This window comes from Ambystoma mexicanum, chromosome 9, assembly GCF_040938575.1.
Source record: "Ambystoma mexicanum isolate Mex_15411 chromosome 9, UKY_AmexF1_1, whole genome shotgun sequence".
NCBI lineage: Eukaryota > Metazoa > Chordata > Amphibia > Caudata > Ambystomatidae > Ambystoma > Ambystoma mexicanum.
This window is the reverse complement of record NC_090931.1, coordinates 749891109-749909815: the sequence shown is the minus strand read 5'-3', so window position 1 is coordinate 749909815 and position 18707 is coordinate 749891109. Positions and strand designations below refer to the sequence as shown.

General features: G+C 46.3%; 1 protein-coding gene across 3 annotated transcripts in view; it reads left to right on the top strand.

Moving 5' to 3' along the window:
• Positions 1-3016: 3016 nt before the first annotated feature.
• STAT1 (signal transducer and activator of transcription 1) overlaps positions 3017-18707 on the top strand; it is an 876601-nt gene continuing 860910 nt past the window's right edge. For 2 of the 3 annotated variants that reach the window (XM_069615679.1, XM_069615677.1), the window contains exon 1: positions 3017-3190. The gene's annotated coding sequence lies outside the window, so the exon portion shown is untranslated. Of the gene's footprint in view, positions 3253-18707 lie in introns of all 3 variants that reach the window. The other variant, XM_069615678.1, reaches the window with a different exon arrangement.

The window sequence follows — 18707 nt, the reverse complement described above, 5'->3', positions numbered from 1 at the left end:
CAATGGTCCTGCCTTCATAGACAGGTTTTGAGAGAACCGAGAATATTGCTTCAACATATCTTGAAACTGGGATAAGCTGATCCGTTAGCAAACTCTATGGTGGAGCACATGGAGGTGGCATTGCAGTAAGTAGACACTAGTGGCACCAAGAGGCACCATGGCATCCTTTGCCTCATGTGGGGAGTTACCTTGATAGTCCTAGAAAAATCCATTGAGGCTCTGAATTCCAATGAGTTGAAAAAATGGATCACCAGCTACTTCATATTGTGTCTGGCCAAGGAACCATAGACAGCGAAGCTCCCACTAACCCCTGAACTGGGAGCCACTGGAGAGCCACAGTGAGCTTCTTCAGCAAGCTGGAGAGTCTGGTCTGCAGCTTGAGTGCCCTGTGGGGGGAGGTGGGCAGAGACTGGTGTTGAAGAGACTCACAATAAACTCCAGCTCCTGGGTGGGAACAAGCAAGACTTTTCCCACTTTCACTACCTAGCCAAATCTCTCTGGGATGCTTCGAACAATAGTCACGTTCCCCCGTGCAAGGGGTGGAGAGGTTGCATGGAGATACGGGTGAACACTGGTGCTCTTTCCTAAGCACCCTTGGTGTGGAACATAGACCAAAGGGCAGCAGCTGGAACTGGAAGGGTTCCACTCAAACCGAGAATCTGAGAAACCACAGGAAGCGGGTACCCACTCTTCTCTACACTCATGGGCCAAAGAGTGACCACCACACATGACATTAGAGGAATGAGCTGAACTCGATAGAGTAGACAACGCGCTCTGTATTTCAGACCGAAGCATCTCCAACTTCTTCATCCAAGCACCTGGTATAAAACTGGCTGCAGGGCTGGCGAGAAGTAAGGCTTGGGCTTGATATGCTCGTGGACCACTTCCACCGAACTTGCCAGACATCGAGCCCAGGAGTGCCTGAAAGGAATGCATGCATGGCAATTATAAGGAGACCTTGTTTTGACTGGCAGAGATTAGGAGGGCACCATCAGGACCTTATTCTCCTTAGCCTGATTGACTAACTCCAAAGAGTTTCTGACCCAGGCATTGCAGGTGATCAGGAGGTCATTCTGAGATGACTTCCGTTCCAAGGTCTAAGCCAGTAATGTCTTCTGGTGGCTGACACCAATGAGACATCTTCCAATGCAATGGCTCTCATCATGTCAAAGAGGGCAGGCATCATATCCTTCCCAATTATCTCTATTTGGTTCTCACAGTCCTCACCTCCTCTAAAGTTGGAATAACTAGAAGTCCTTGTGGAGAGACTTAATGACGTAGGCAGCAGAGTAGGCGCCTGCCCTCCGTGTGAAATGTGAATCCCCATGTGCCCTCTGCAATGCTGAATCCATTATCTTCTCCACAAGATCTGATAGACGCCCATCCTATGTAGCCACAGATATGTGCCCTGCAAAAGAGGGGACGGTCGAATCAATTTTCAGAGTTTCTTGGAATTCCTGTCTGAACACCTGAAGAGGATAGAACTTGCACCAACTCCTAGTCACGGCAACCTTCTCGGGATCCTTACAAACCTTTGTGATCATGTCTTAGATTCTCTGTAACACTGGAAGACTAGTCTTAGGGATAGGCACACAACAATTGTATGCATTGGGGGCACCCTCAGCTACGAGAGTAGCTTTAATGTCCTTGAATTATGGTGGAGATGTGTGACCACCTCATCCATGATCACTTTCCTCAGGGACTTTCCTGCCAACTCCCCCTCAACATCAGCCATCCCCACCTTAGCGATTGGGTGCTTCCCCTATTGGAGAATCCGGCAAATTCACACCTCTCAACTCACACGCTTTTGGCATGTGTAAACTCTGCCTTGTAATTAGTTTACTCACCGCCAAGCCTCGTACATGCCCATACACTTAAGGGCTCTCACTTGCCAAGAACATAATCAGGTGTTTTCACCGCACTGGGGACACAAAGGTTGAGAGCTATGAGAACGTTTGGCTATATGGGACGGGGTGATGGTTGAGGGGGTGGGAGGAGGTTGATGGAGTTGAAGCCTTGCAGCAATAGCAGTGCTCACTGAGTCCCTGATCGTGGACCTCAGCCCTGTTGCAGAGTTCATGATGGTGAGGGCAGGCAAATCGCTTCTTCGCTCTAGAAAACCTGCAGTACAAAAAGGGACCTCGTTAAAGCTGCTTCCATGTGGATCATCTTTCGAGAGACAGAAAAGGCAGGAGGTATCTTGGGTATTGGCAGCTGTTTACACTCCGTGCTGCAGGGAAGTGGTCAGGCGTCAACCTTACAAAGAAGGGGTTTTGAATGATTAACTAATATAAGTTGTCTGTCGCAGGAGGATTCCTCCATAGAGAGGGCTCCCTGTATATGTGCTTAGTCACGCACATTCATTACTGCATACCTCTCACCATGGGAAACGCATTCTGTAAATGTTCCACTCATAACCATAAAGCCAAGTTCTACCTGTACTGTTGGTGTACCAAAAAACGAATTAAAAAAAAACGTGAGCAAAATACTCACGAGCTCCCGTCAAGACCCGGAATATTGGACACTGGGAAACACAATCAAACATAATATTGATACCTAGGGTTTTGGTCTCTCCAAGCCGTTGTTGTATGAGCATACAACACCGTTACTGACATAAGGAAGCTCAAGCTCAGTGGGAAAGAAAACTAGAGGCAGGTCTCGTCAACGGTTGCAACCGGCATTTCAGATTTGTTTCTGTTAGATACACAATCATCTAAATTTAACACACGTCTGGTCTTTATTGTCAGTTCTAATGCAGTGTCAGTTGCAGTGTCAGTACAGCACAGAATCTGCAGTTATGAATGCCATAAAGACATGGCAAGTAGTTACATTCACGTTGTACTGGACTGCACTGAGCTTCAGCAGTAGTGGGATGGGGCGGGGCGGGGGGAGTAAACGCAGCACCGCAACTCGCTCTGATTGGCCGCCTTTCCAAGTGAGTCCGCCCCTCACTGCGTTTGTGATTGGTCCGATTTAGTGACTTCATCTGAACCTGCCCCCGAATTACTTTCGGTTTCGATTCTCTTCCAGGCAGAACACTTCGCCTAACAGGAAGAGAACTGAAACGCAGGCTCCTTCAGAGGCTGCTGTGCAGTACAAGAGAGGCAGATAATATCTGGTGGCGAGAGGGGAGTGAAGGGTGTTTGCAGGACCCGGAAACACCACACGACCAGATTCTTCAAACTGCAAGGTGAGACCTCGGGTACCACGCCTCTGCTTTCTGGAATTTGGACTCATAAATACCATACTCAGGTACACAGACTTTGCATGCTTCTGTGTGCGTTGGCATCGCTCCTCCAAAGCCCTCCTGTTGAAAAGTACTGTCCCTGTGGTATGGCGTGATCTGATACTCTAGACTTGCACTCTGTGAAAGTACCCCAAGTGCGAGTAACACCAATGGAGAGACAGTGCTCCAAAGTGTAAACCTCGCTGTAAGTCATTCAGACTCCGGGGGTAGCGGTCAGTTTTGATGCTTTTTCCCATAAAGGCTGCTCACCATTTGTAATGCATCTTGCCAGCTTGTCCTGGGGATCAACCAACGAATAGGTTTTGACAGCTCCCTCTCGGAAGTGGCGGACACACAATTATCAAACACATCATATAGGAATTATGTGGGTAATTTTCAACGCACATTCTACCTATCCACGGATGTATGGTGCATTTGACACATGCTTAGTTGCACATGGCATATCTTATCATCTTCAGATCGTCTCACCTTTCACCCAATAGCATTTTGCATTCTGCGGTTTCTCTTTTTTCCATTATAGTTAGGGGTCTGCCAATCCCAGCATAAAAAGGGATGTTGCTTAAAAAGCTGGGGATGCATGTACATGGTTGCTTAAAAAGCTGGGGATGCAGGTACATGGTAGTAGGCAAGGCCTATTGGCAGGTATTCTTAGGATTTCACTAACCCAGTAGTATTCAAACTTTTCATACCGAGCCTCCCTTGAGTAAACTATTGTTTCTGGCCCCCTCCACCTATGGGTTGCCCGCCTGGGGGGCCAAAGGATGGCTAGAGGGTCCCCAGGCTCTTTAGAATATAAGCAGACTGTCTACTTATTATATTTTCTATTAAAAGCAGCCACCTTAATCCTTTTTATATTAACAAAAAAAACAGTAATCTTGATCCCTTTTTAAGGAGCCTGCCTCCCCCTTCCTGGCAATCCTTCCGGCCCCCATGGGAGGTGGCAGTCCCCAGTTTAAAGGCCACTCCACTAACCCTTTCTTCTTTTTCAAAGCGGAGCATGCACACTCATGAACTGCTACACGTATTTGATAGTTTAACAAGATCTCTGAACTGTTCTTTACCATCCTTATTGAATTGAATGTTTGATTTCTTTTTAGCAGTGCCTGAAAGTATGGAGGACATAAGGTCTAATGGAAAAGTTAGATCCATTGGAACCAGCAGACCTGGGTTTTAGTGCCGGCTCATGCAGTTGACCAAACTTTATGATCTTGTGCAAATTGCATTCTATATCTGTGTACCAGGTCCTTTACCTGCTAACACTAAGCATGCTAGAGACGGGCTGATCATCTGTGTTTAGAAGCATATACAGAAATTACACGTCCATTCCACCCTAAGCACCCCCCCTCCCGTTCTCGCTACCACCATCTTATGTCTCACCCTTCCTTCTTCAGGCAACTCCTAGCACTTTAAAGTAAACCTCAGAAGGGGGGATGCACTTAGGGGGAAGAATGACTGCCAATTATTTTTTTATTTGTTTATTTAATTGACCTTTGGCTTGCAATTCAAACCTTTCACAATAAACTTCATTATTACAGACAAGCAATACAACACTTACATACTATACAATAAGATAAACGGGCATATAAAACTGATCTAGCACCCATTTACCCAGATACAGATTTCTAATGATCGCAGGGGCCCTGCATTCTACCACCACATGCTCCAGCATTGCAACTTGCTTGGGAGCACTACAAAACCTGTATACTCTTATGTTTCTCAATGTATTTCATTTGTAGGGAAGAGGTTGAAATGGGCTCTCAGAAATAGCCCTCTCCATTGAAAGTTGGGGAACTTCAGATAAATTGGCACATAAATGGCTTCTCCCAAATGATATCTACATAACTTTAACTTTTTCCAGTCATCATTCCCCCTCATCCAATGCATCCAATGCCACCATATTTTCCTTTTTACTTACACTGATGTAGATAACAAGATGTCTTCAATTACTCCAATTGAACCTAAAAGAAAATGACAGTGCATTATCCAATTATTAAAAACAGCAACCCCCCCACCCCCGTTGCTCACCCATGATTATTAGAACACCAAACGGGGAGCAGCCGGGTGAACCCGATTATTTTTCTAAATAAAGACAGGGTTTTCCAGTTAACACAGACCTTCAATGAGACTAAACCAAGTTCATAGCGTATCATTGGAATAAAGCAAGTTCATAGTGTATGACTGGAATAGGAACTCCCTTAGGTAACCACTATAGGTTTCTATAAAACAGCTGTTCTCGGCTAATCTAACAGGTATTTTTGTTTGATCTGCGGACATCCGCACAATAAATTAAAATCGGATCTACCTTTGATTGGTAAAACTTTAAAACTGTGACTAGGGAAAAACCGCCAAATCTGAAACTACCCTTTTTGCTTGTGACGCCAACATTCCTGTTTTGTGGCTCAAACTGGTATTCAGACACTTCTTATTACGAGTCCCATCAATGTGAAAACCCAAAAATTACAATAGAAGTGACAACCTCCAAGCTAGATTGATTTAATCTCCACTCAAAATGTATCTTTTTTTTTTGTTGGGGCGATCTCTTAATAATAGGATTAAGGACCAAATCGTTGTTATCTCTTACATATATTTCAAGGGCATTAATATGCCGCGTAGGCCAACCAACTCACAGGGACGACCCCAATTTAGATAGAAAGCATTTAACATTTGTTAGGGCATCCCTAAAATCAGAAATAATACATTAAAAAGAGTTGAAGCCAATATGTAGCCTTGTTTTAGACCTCTCGTGGTGGAGATTAGAAAGGACAAAAGTCCTTCACTGTCAGTCTAACTTGGATTGTTGTGTCGGAAATGTAAATGTCTTAATATGTTATGTTACTTTGCATTTATATAGCGCCTTATGTATCATTGGTATGATCTCAAAGCGCTGGTAGGTTGAACGCCCTCGGGAACCGTGGTTCAAGTCAGTAGAGAGAGAGAGCGAGTCATGAGGTCCATGTGTGCACCGGATATGTGTGCAGCTGGTGTGGCACTTGCATGATAGCTGCTTCTTATCGCTGTGTTCTAGTTGAGTGGTGGTGTAAAGGAGAGAGTAAGCGTGGTGGTGTGATATGGTGGTTTTCAGTAAGGCGCTTGAGATCAAGCGCTCCTCTGTACCATCAATTCTATCAGTTTTATTCACTCAGTCCGTTCATGCAGCTTCGTCTGTTCATACATTTCATCTGGTTTGCCACTTAATTTTCTAGTCTTTCCATTCATTGCATCATTCGATCCTTCATCTACATAGACTACTCCATCCAATCTGTTGATCCATTTAATCCTTCCCTTCTGTTTAGTGTGTTCCATCTATCTTATTCGTTCGATCAGTTTCATGTGTTTTACTCACTTCATCAGTTCCATCCCCTCCATCCACTCCATTGCTTCCATGATTGTATCCGTTCCATGCACTCCTTACGTTCTATGCACTCCCTCTGTTCTATCTGTTCCATGCACTCCCATCTTTACGTTGCACTCCAACCGTTCCATCCACTCTATCCGTTCCATCCATGCACTCCCTCCGTTCTATGCACTCCCTCCGTTCTATCCTTACATGCACTCCATCCATTCCATGTACTTCATCCGTACCATGCACTCCAACCGTTCCATCCATTCTATCCGTTCCATCCACTACATCCGTCTCGTCCACTCCATGCGTTCCAACAACTCCATGTATTCCAACCACTCCAAGCGTTCCATCAGCACCATCCGTTCCCTCCACACCGTCTGTTCCATCCACTCCGTCTGTTCCATCCATTTGGTTTGTTCCATCTTGTCTATCAGTTCTATCCACTCCATCTGTTCTATCTATTCCATCTACTCCATCTGTTCTATCCACTCCAGTCAGCTCTGTTCGTTTCATCTGCTCTATCCGTTCTAGCCATTTTCATTTTTCGTTCTACTCCATCTGTTCCATACACTCCAACTGTTCATCCATTCTATCTGTTCCATCCGCCTCATCAGTTCCATCCTTTCTACCTGTCTCATCCACTCTACCTTTTCCATACACTTCATCTATTCCATCTACTCCATCTGATCGATGCACTCTACCTGTTCCCTCGGCTTCATCCACTGCATCAACTCCATCTGTACTGTCGATTTGTATCCGTTTCATCCACTGTATCAGTTCGGTCTATTTGATCTGTTCCATTTGTTAAAGCTATTCATTTTTTTAATTCGTTCAATCTGCTCGGTAGTTTCATCCATTCAATCCACTAATCCGTTTTGTCTGTTCGACTCCTACCATCTGTTCAGTCTGTTCCACCCACTCTATCCGTTCTAACCCCTCTACGTGTTTCGTCTGTTCCATTCGCTCTGCTAGCCAGTAGATTTAATCCATTCTAACTGATTCGTCTGTTCCATTCACTTCATCTGTTTGTTTTGACAAGTAGACTTATTCCCGCTAACTTTTTGTTCCATCCTTTGCACTCCCTCTCTCAATCCGCTCTTCTACTACCCTTCCCTCATTTCGCACATCCCTTTAAATCCCTTCTCCTCCACTCTCCTTCTTGAAGATCTTCCCATTCTCTCTTCATCCCCCCTCTCCCTCTTCTGACTCCTTAATCCCCTCTCCCTCCATTCTCCCACCTTCCTATTCCTCACTTGTTCTTTTCTTTTCTATTCCCCCTCGTCAATCCTACTTCCTCTCTACCTCCCCTTCTCCACAGTTAACTGCTTTTTGCACTGTTTTACTGTCGAATGATTCATCATGTAATTTTGCTCACATTGTTTGTTTATTGTTGTTCACTGTATGAGTTGTTCCATTGTACAGCGCCTTGGCATAAAGCGCTCTATAAATAAACAAATCAATCAATCAATTCACTCTATCTGTTTAATTCATTCTGTGCGTCGATCCGCTCAATCCGTTCTGGCAACTCCATTTCTTCCATCTATCCCCTTCTCTTAATTCTGTCACCTTTTCCATCCATTTCATTCCTTTGTCCACTTTATCTGTCCACTCCATCCTTTCCACGCATTCAATCTACTTTCTGTTATGTTTATTTGGTCAGTACTTTATATTTCATCTGTTCGTTACATTTCATCTATTCAGAATACTTCTTTTCATCCCTTCATCTTCGATTCTATCTTTCCACTTCTCCCGTTTCAACCACTTCTTCCGTTCTATTCACTTATTCGGTTCCATCCATTTAATTCCGGACCCATCCACGTCGTCCGTTCCATCCACGTCGTCCGTTCCATCCACATCGTCCGTTCCATCCACTAAATATGGAGGACCTGGGTGCCTGGAGTTTGGCCCCCCTTCACGTTAGAGTGGTTTCCTCCTGGTCCTTGTTGGGCAGCCGGTGCACCCTATCCTTGGGGATATGAGGCTGCCCAATGCAGCCATGCTTGCCTGGCCATTGTCTGCATGTCACAACCAGTCTCAAGCATACGCATCCTCACGTTCTGCACAGCGTTGCCTGGCAACTCCTGACAGACATAAAAGCAGGAGGAAGACGCAGCTCTGCGTGTCTCAGCAGCCTTGTTGGCCTGCTCCTGTTTCCTGCTCTCCTTTTCTCTGTGCATCCTTTCTGGGTGTTTATCAGCTTGCTCTTTGACCTTGCCTTTCTTTCCTTGCCTTGCCAATTCTTGCTGCACTCCTTGGGCTACCTGCATTACCTCCTTTGCTCTGAGTCCCTTGTCCTGTTGCTGCTTTTCCAGACTTCTGGCCTGCTCCTTTTTGCAGTATTTATTGATCATTTGTAAGATGCTTTATACAACAGAATAGTGTTTCAAAGCACCACATGGCTAAATGTGAAGGGAGCAGGGGAAATAATAACGGTGTCAAAAAGCAACGATAATACATACATATATACAGTCGTGGTCCTACTAGGCCTTGTGGCATTCGGCCATGCAAGTACATTGATGAGAAGTGCAGGGGAGGAGGATATAAAGGGGGAGCAGAGGAGTGGACAAGTGCTGGAGGAGGGCCCAAGAGGGAAGTGCCGAGGGGAGCCAGGAGGACCGCCTCAAACTAAGTACTAGTACAGGCAGCTCTAAAGGGTGGTATGTGGAGCCACCAGGCAGGGTGGGGTGCTGGTAATGACTGGGAGGAAAGGCCTGAGAGCCTGTGTGGTTCATGAGGATTAGGCCACCAGTCACAGCGGCAGTGGAGTGATTAGCAAGGAAGTGTCACGACCATAACCCCTGCCCTGGGAACTCGGAGTCTCTGGCCCTCGCCACAGTATTCCTGCAAGGCCCCCAGTGCCCAATCATGCCCCCCTTTGGCACCAGGCTCATATGGCAGGTGGAGTTTCCATTGGGGAATGGACCAACATGGCTGCCCCCACAAGGTTCAGCGTGGAACTGCATCATGCAGTCTAGCATCTAGGGTGTGGTCCGCCCTGGAGTCACCTGGGATACCTGCTGGCTATTTAAGCCACGCCCGAGCTGAGGCACGCGCTTCGCGTTGTTCTGCACTCGCAGCGTGACGTTCACCAAGACCTGCTCGCAGCATCCTTGGCCTACATCTACAGGGAGAAGAACACCGTTCTTCCTCCTTACCAGTTCCGAATCCAGCTCCTCAATCGCCCCGGAACCTTCTCTGGAGCTCATCTTCTTCTCCAAGCAACATCCTAGAGAGGAGAGACAAGAAGAGAACAATTAGTAAGCGTTTGTCATCCGATTCCATCGCCTTCAGCCTCTGCTTACTTACCGAAGCTCTCCTGGAATTCAACTGCGGTCCGGACATCTTCCACACTACGCTCTGCTTTCATCTGGTCACATTTCTTCCAAGAACTTCTCGGCGACCTGCAAGGAAGAATAGCACAGGTTAGCCTTATTCAAAGGACGCTCATAGCGCCGCGCTTCACGCATTTTCTTACCTTCTCGAGCACTGCCCTCTCAGTTAGCTTGACGTCTTCATCACCCCTTCTGCATCTACGAGAGAAGGAGAAGGTTAACAGGGCAACAATAATTGCGCACACTCATTTTCTTAAAACTAAAGACTTACCTCAAGAGTGGAGTCGCAGCCGGTCTGGACTCCCAGGCCCACGCCAGTGAAGTAACTTGGCCGAAAGGTGTCCAGCCACAATGCGTCCCTGCACAGAACAGCAGGACGGAGACCGCACCTTATAGAAATACAAGGTGAGAGAGGCTCTAAAGGGGTCGCAAGGGGAGCACTTGGGAGGTGGGCCCAGAGAGAAGGTGATTGTGGCTAAAACTGAACTCCTGTCTTCCAGAATAGACCCACGGCAGCGCGAGTCCCCGGGGGAGGTGAATCCAACCCAGAAGAGCTCCAGTCCAGTCGGATGGCGTCCCTGTGGATACAAGGTGAGCGTTACAGAAAGGGAAAGAAGCAAAGAAGAACAGAGTTTTGAGCAGTTTCTGGAACTTAAGGAGGTCCGGCTCAAATCTGAAAGGGGCAGGGAGGCTGTTCCAAAGGGAAGCACCAGCCGCTGAGAGAGATCTGCCCCCCACTCTCTGCTTAGATAAATGTTTGTTAGTCAGAGAGTTGGAATTAGAGAAGCTTAGCGCTCTAGCAGGGGAGTATTTAGGAAGGGAAAGGTGGTGATAGAGTTGTCCCATGCCCCAGGCCTTGTGGATGATGCAGAGGGACTTGAATTTGATCTTTGCAGCCACTGGGAGCCAGTGGAGAGATTTTAGGGCTGGAGAGATACAGGCTTGAGGCTAATCCAGCCTGTTCTGGATTATCTGGAGTGGGCGAAGAGAGCAGAGAGCAAGATTGAGAAAGAGGCTGTTGCAGTAGTCCATCCTGAAAAGGACCCGAGCTCTGGAGACATTGAACTTCTGGGGGAAGGTGGGAAAAGGAAGAATGCCTATGAGGAGTTGGAGCTGTAAATGGGACTTTTTGGTAAGGTCCATGATGTGAGGGGTGAAGGAGAGAGTGGAGTCGAAGGTGACCCCGAGATTGTTGGTGTCCCGATGAGGAGGATCTCCGTCTTACTGGCATTAAGACAGAGATTGTCCACTGAACACCATGCCTGAATGGCAAACAGTCGGGATAAGAGAGGATGAAGAGGGGGAAGTAGAGGGAAGTTTGAAGGAAAACTGGGTGTCGTTGGCATAACGCTGGAAATGAGGATGGAAGAGGGAGATCAGATGAGCAAGCAGGGCGAGATAGATATTGAAGAGCCAGAGTGATAGGATAGAGCACTGGGGGACACCAAAGGTAGAGAGTGTGGTGAAAGAGAAGAAAGGCTCCAATTGCAACTGGGAAGGGTGGTTAGTGTGGAAAGAGGTCAGCCAGTCCAGTGCCCGGTCAGTAATGCCGAGGGTGTCAGAGCCGTTTTATCAGGATGGAATGGTTGACCGTGTCAAAGGCAGACGAGAGATCGAGGAGAATGAGAACAGCAGGAGAGTTGAAGTCGAGATTTGCAAGCATGGCTTGACGGGTTTCAGGAGAGCAGTTTCTGTGCCTCTCAGTGCCTGGAATCCAGATTGGTGGAAGGAGTGGTTGTAGAAGTCCACTAGGGCTGGGGTGAGAGAGGAGATGTTATCCTTGATGGTTCTGGAAGAGCAGGGGAGCACCTGTTTGGAGGAGGCCTTCATAGAGCAGACCACTTTAGAGACCTTGTCCGGTGTTATGGGCATATGCGTTTCGGAGATGCTGGATCAGAGTTGTACCAGCTGTTGTTCTTGATGGCAGGTTTTAGACAGATGCTCATGGCAAGGGCAAGGATGTCGAGAGTGTTGGAGATGGCAAGATGCAGATTAGCAAGGACAGAGTCAGAGGGAGAGTCAGGAGCGGAGGTCGGAGGGGGCATGAAGGTGGAGGCAAAAGCAGCAACTCACACTTGCTTCATTGGTCGAATGATGGTGAAGGAGGCTGGCTGGGCAGGGGGTGGCTCGGATAGAGGGCCAAGGTGACCCAGATAGGAGGAAAGGAGAGAGTGGTCCGACCCAGAGAGGGGGTGTGACCGGATTAGAAATGGGGAAGTCGCCAGAGATGAGGGCATTAAGAGTATGGCCAGCAGTGTGAATCGGGCCGGAAAGAAGAATAGTGCGCGAGAGGGAGTCCCAGTAGACCCAGAACTCGGATGTGGATGATTCAGGAGAGTCGAGTTGGATGTTGAAATCACCAAGGAGGAGGAGGAGTTTGGAAGAAGAGGTTGAAAGAGATGAGGCAAGATCAAACCATTCAGTGACGAAGAGGGCGATGGGGCCAGTGGGTCTGTGGACAGTGGTGAGGGTGACAGAGAAAGTGGGAGAGACCCCCAGCCTACAGACAAGACATTCAAAAGAGGAGTAGGATTGAGTAGGAACGATGGAAGCAGGAACCATTCAGGGAAGATCAGGGCCACTTCACCTCCAGTCCTGTTGGGTCTGGGTTTGGAGAGGATTTTGTAGCCCTCCAGGAAGGAGAGGGTGAAGAGCAGTGAAAGAGCTGGCATTGAACTACGTCTCGATAAAAGCAAGGACGTCCAAGTCAAGGTCTTTGAGAAGGAGACAGATAACGGAGGAGAGTTTGACAGCAGAGCGAGCATTCAGAGTAGCGAAGTGAAGCTGGTTACCACCTTTGAAGGTTTTCTGAGGGGCTGTACATGGGTGTGGTACTCCCATCAGTGGTGGTGGAGAAATGAGGTGAGGGGAAGAAAGGGTGGCAGGAGTAGGGAGGACGTTTATGAGAGAAGGCAGGCGCCGGTCGAGAAGGAAAAGAGGAGGTTGAGAACCTTGGGCCATAATAGTGCCATTGTGATAGACATTAATGCTGCACCTAGAGGATGAGAAGTATGCAAGGAGAACCTCTCACCTAGTACCACCATTAATGGGTGAAAGGAGAAAGAGTGGAGACCAGATTGGGGGAGCGGTCCATAGGTCAGGAGAGGGGACAGTGAAGAGGATGTCTGTGAAAATCTGTCTGGAAGTGTCATTGACGTAGGTGTCAGCGGTGGGAAGGCCTGGCTTAGAGTCCAGGAGAGCCTTTTTCAGCTTTTTTTCTTCCAGATCTCGTGAGAGACGGAGGTTATGTCATAGACTAGCAGTTGGAATAGATAGGAGGGATAGAGAGTGCTATGGGAGTACAGGGGGAGAGAGAGCTAGGCAAGGGAGCTGCACAGTGCACAGGTACTCACCAAGTGGTCTAGCAGCCAAGCAGGTACAGTGGAGGAGGTGTGCAAGGGAAGATAGTCAATTCACAGATTGAAGAAACATCCTAGATTTGAATATCCCCAAAAGGCACCAATAAAGCACAAACTGGAGGATGCAACAATTTAAAAAGCACACCTAGATCTGATTTTGTAAAAGAGCACTAATACAGCACAAGATGGAGGGTACAGATGTTTAAGGCGCTCCTAAGGAGGAAATGTGGGTTTGGCGCCAGTGGGCAACGGAAAGTAGGCTATAGGTGAGAAGTACAGAAGAAACGCATGTAAAGTGGGAGGATGATACAGTTTGCTGTGAGATAAGGGAGGGAGGAATCGGCAGGCAACCAGATAGAGAGTTGTGGTCTAGGGGCCGGAGTTCCGGTGTGCTTACTGGTGCAAAGTAGTGGTACATTTTCATTGTTCTCGAAATGCAGGGATGCATTAACTTTGATCTGTGTGCAGTATGGGTTGTGGGAGAGTTGCAGGGGCGGCGGCATGGAGGGGGGCTCCCCCCAGCTGCAGACAGGGCCAGAAAGGGGCCTTAGTGAGGGCCTTTGTTGGGCGGCCGGCTCAGCCTGCCGGCTCCCTGGATTTGCTAAGATGCAAGACGTTGGCCATTCACTGCATCGCAGCGAGAAGAACGAATGAGCTGGCACTGCAGTGCCTCTGTTGGCTGTGGTGGCCATGTTGGGTATGAAAAAGGCCCAATTTCTTTAAATGCACCCAACTGGGCATATCCAATGAGACAAGTGCGGTCCAGCTGCTCGGCACAAGTAAATCCCCAAGGTGCGATTGAGAACACACAACATGAAATAATGGTAGCGCATCACAAGCCCTGGTGGGCTTACCTAGGTTAAGTTGCTACTTCAGCTTTCGTCAACCTCGTGGTTCTCCTTGGTAAGGAGGGGAGGCAGCATGCTACCGCGTTGAGGTGAAGAAAAAGTTATTCCCCTCTGGATTTCCCTGATCAGTGCCTTGCACTGTTTTTGCACCACATTAATCTCAAGAAATCCTTTTTGTGTTTCAAGAAGACTTACCCTGTATCTTGTCACCTAGGTAAATCTCTGGGTAGGAGGTTACGGGGTGGTGCATCTATAACTACCTTTCCACGGTTCCAGCATCAAGGACCATCATGGCAGACCCCACCCAGCGGACCTTAAGATCAGGTATGCGCTGGTGTTGCATTCAGCTTGACAGATTGAGACGCCTACCTTCCAACTCAGACGAAATGGAAGCCTTCCAGGAATTGAGGGATGAAGTAAGAGTGCTACACCAGGAGATAGCCATGCTAAAACAAGAAAACCAACTTTTGAAAGATGGTGTTGCCCAAAGCTCTGTGGCACCACTTGCCAAAAGCACCATTGCATCTTCGGGCACTGTGAAGTATGATGGGGACCCTTGTGCCTTTACAGAGTTTTGCAACGATTGCCGGGTACAGTTCCTGTTTTGTCCAGTGCATTTCGCTAGTGGCAGAGCAAGGATAGGCTATATCCTGAATAATGTCACTGGCAATGCCCTAGTTTGGGCCACTCCTTAAGTGTCTGCCCAGAGTGCAGACTTTTAAAAAGACTTTCTAGAGGTCTTTCCGTCACCCAATACTGCAGCCATAGCACAGAGCCGTCGGTTAGACATTACACAGGGCTCCCAGAACATAATACTACATATCAGTGGATTTTGCCAACTTGCAAACAAATCACACTGACCAGAGGAGAAGCAAAAAACCATGTTTCGTCGGGGCTTACGAGAAGAATTCAAAGATGAGCTTGTTCATGCCCCAGAACCTGCAACCATTCAAGCCCTCATTGATCAAGTGATCAAGATACATTCAAGCCTTCATTGATCAAGTGATCAAGATAGATCATTGCCTTACTGAAAGACGTACTGAATGACACCTTCAATATATCTGCAGGCCTTTTCTTTCTCCTTCCCAGACTATGAGAGGTACCTTTCCCTCAGCTGAAGCAGCAGTAGAATCCATGCAGCTGGGTGCAATAAAGTTTTCTTATGTGGTTGTCCCATACGACTGGGCAAACCAGGGAGAAATTAGCAGGTTTGTTGTTATTGGGAAGGAAACAGCAAGCCCAGCTGATACTGCTACCCTTCCCATGGAACCAGTTCATGCCATGCATCCTCAAGCCTTATTTATCCTAAAAGTTACCATTGCATGGGGCACTAGCAGTAATTGCGTGGATACCATGGCCCTGGTGGATTCTGGAGCTTCTGGTAATTATGTGGATGCCCGATTCCTAAATCGTCATGGTTTACAAGCACGTCAAAAGGTCCGTACTGCCCTGGTGGAAGGGATTGATGTCACTCCCTTGGACCCATAACCCACAAATCCGAACCCATTCTTCTGACAATTGAAAAACATCTGGAAACTCTGGCATTTGACATCATTCAGTCACCTTCTTATCCCTTGGTTTTAGGATTGCCGTGGCTAGTTTTTCATAACCCTTACATCAATTGGGCCACACAAACCTTGTTCTTCTGTTCTGACTACTGTACCATTAAATGCTGCTCAACTAACAGGTCATCAGCGGTTCCCTTTGCTTTAACCAACTCTGATGCCCCCAAACAGATACACCCCACAACAGATAGTCTGTTAGAAGCAACCACCTGAATACAGCAAGTTCGACACAGTGTTTTCTGCTCCTTCGGACATTCACCTACCTCTGTCATGCCCTTTTGATTGTGAGATCCAAATTAAGCCTGATTAGCCCATTCCTCATGGACAGATATAATCTCTCAAAGCCTTAGAAAGGGAAGCGCTACACAGATGCATGCAGGATTTCCTTGACAAAGTGTATGTTCAAACCTTGGATTTTACAGCTCGGGCCCCGTTGTTCTTCATGCACAAGTGTGGACTACTGCTTAATGAAATCACTATTAAGGACAGATTCTCCCTACCCCTCATTCGGGATATCTTAGAATCCTTAAGTGCTGCCCGTATATTCACCAAGATAGATCTACGTGGGGCATACCACTTGATACATATAAAACTAGGTGATGAATGGAAAACTGCTTTCAAATCACCTCTGGAGCATTTCGGATAATGTTTTTTGGCCTTTGCAATGACCCAGCTGTGTTTCAACGATTTATCGACTTGAATTTCCCCTACTGGGTTTAACTTCTTTGGTGTACCTTGATGACTTCCTTGTGTTCTCTATCCCCCCCCCCCCGGAATTACATGTGACTCATGTCTCTGAAGTCCTTCAGCATTTACTGGGCAATTATCTATACGCAAAAGAGGAGAAATGTGAATTCCATCAAGAGCACATCGAGTTTTTGGGCTATGTTATCAGTCCCCCTGGCATCCATATGGACCCAAAGAAAATTAAAGCAATCGAAGAATGGCCCAGCACGCAAGATGTGAAAGCAATCCAACGGTTCTTGGGCTTTGCCAATTTCTATCATCATTTCATCCCGGATTCTACAACACAAATAAGTAATTCAAACTAGGTTTATCCAAATTTATTTTTTCATATTTAATATGTCGAGAAACTATTTCAGCACCATGGATGGCAAAACATACAAACGTTCCTCCTCACCTAGTTTGTGCATGATTGAGTCTAAACTTCATCGGTTTGCTCCATGTTCAACTGTGTTACATCTACAAGACAAATCGTACAGAGACTTCATATATCTGTACCAGAAAACACACATTTTCAAATGTTAAATCTGTCATGATGCAAAACAGAGGGGTTCCTCTTTGCACACTATTGCACACCAAGTTGGTGCAACTCGTGATCAACCTGTGTTCCCGGCGTGACTTTTTTCCAGAGATGAATCTCGCTCAGTGGACCACTCTGAATTCATCATCGAGGGCTTGTAATCCTGTGTTCTGCAAACACGAGAAAGTGCATCAGTGCCACAAGTTGTTACGTGTTGTTGCGCGCATATCGATTAATAAGTCATTCTATATGGTGGTTTTGAAAGAATCAGGAATGTTTTGTGGTCAGATAATCTATTCACTGATTATCAAGTCTGTGCAATTCTAATATTCACAGGCTTGGATTTCCATGTTCTTTACACCTCGAAATGTGCCACAAGCTGTCTTGTGGCATCCATCTTAATTGATAAGTTTTCACATGGTGGTATTGGATGGATCGGACATATTTTGCTGTCAAAATAATCTACAGGATTTTCACATATGTGCAGTTATAGTATTAAAGACAGTGTTCCACGACCTAGGGGCCTGTGGTATCACAATGTTATGCATCATAACTTCTTACTAGATGGTTTCCAGTAATTAGTGAACGCTGCGCTATGACTCGTGAGACAGCCTTGGGCACTCTGCTCACGCCACTGTTTGTATATCAAAGGTTGCTAAGCAACAGGACTTATCTGAATGTACAAGGCATGCCCTTACTGAATGCAGCACTGGTGGCCATGTTGAAATAGTGCGAACGTAGTTGCCGGAGACCTGAAATGTATGCTGGTCATCTCTCGTGTGTACACTTGATGTGTGACCGACCCTTATTACATTCTTGGTTTATAATATGCCCCTGCTTGTATTGCTCCTTGTTCCAAAATGGGGTTTTTAGTATTCGAAAAACGTTGTCATTTACTCATCCGATCCATCCAATTTATGGTGAAACATATATTTCCCATTTCTACTTGGAGTCGGATCCTGTACTTAAAAACCCTTCACCAACATGTTCATGGGCAATTTTACAAGTATGACCAAAGTGAATCGCAGACTTTGGCGGACACTTTGTAAACAGGTTACTTGCATTATTCAGTACTGCATATTGGAGTGTATGTTTCCAAAAAACTCTAAAGAACAAAAACAAGCAAGGATTTTGCAAATATCAACAATTTTGGTTGTGGTGTCAAACAACCACGAGTCAGGACATACTAAATCATATTACATTCATAAATATCAAGTGTCTTGCATTGTAACACATATATATCTGACAATGGGTACTTCCCAATGAATTTGTTTACGGGGGACCAGTTTCACCGTGGGAAGAGGACTAAGCATCAATAAACTAGTAGGAAACTGGTTACCCCTCCCTTTACACTTAACACCTGCGTGTGTGCACACCATAACCTCTGGTTGGCTTGATTACTTATGCAACATAAACATAGAGTGGCAATTGTATATGTAAAAATAGTATTTATTCCTAATAATCATGTAGAAAAAAATTACTCAAACAAATTACACAAAAACAGTTGTACGAAAAAATATATACTCTACAAAGTACTCATCAATGTGACTGGGAGTTAGTAGTGGGTGACTTGGTCATCAATTATGCAACATTTGACTGATATGATCACGGGCAGATGTTCAGGTATATTGATATCATCATAATCAGAGTTCCAGATATATTCTGATAAAGATCAAGCAGTCTCTCCACTTGTAACAGTTTTAATACTTGAAGATGGGAGCAACAAAGACTTTCACTGCAGTCTTGTGA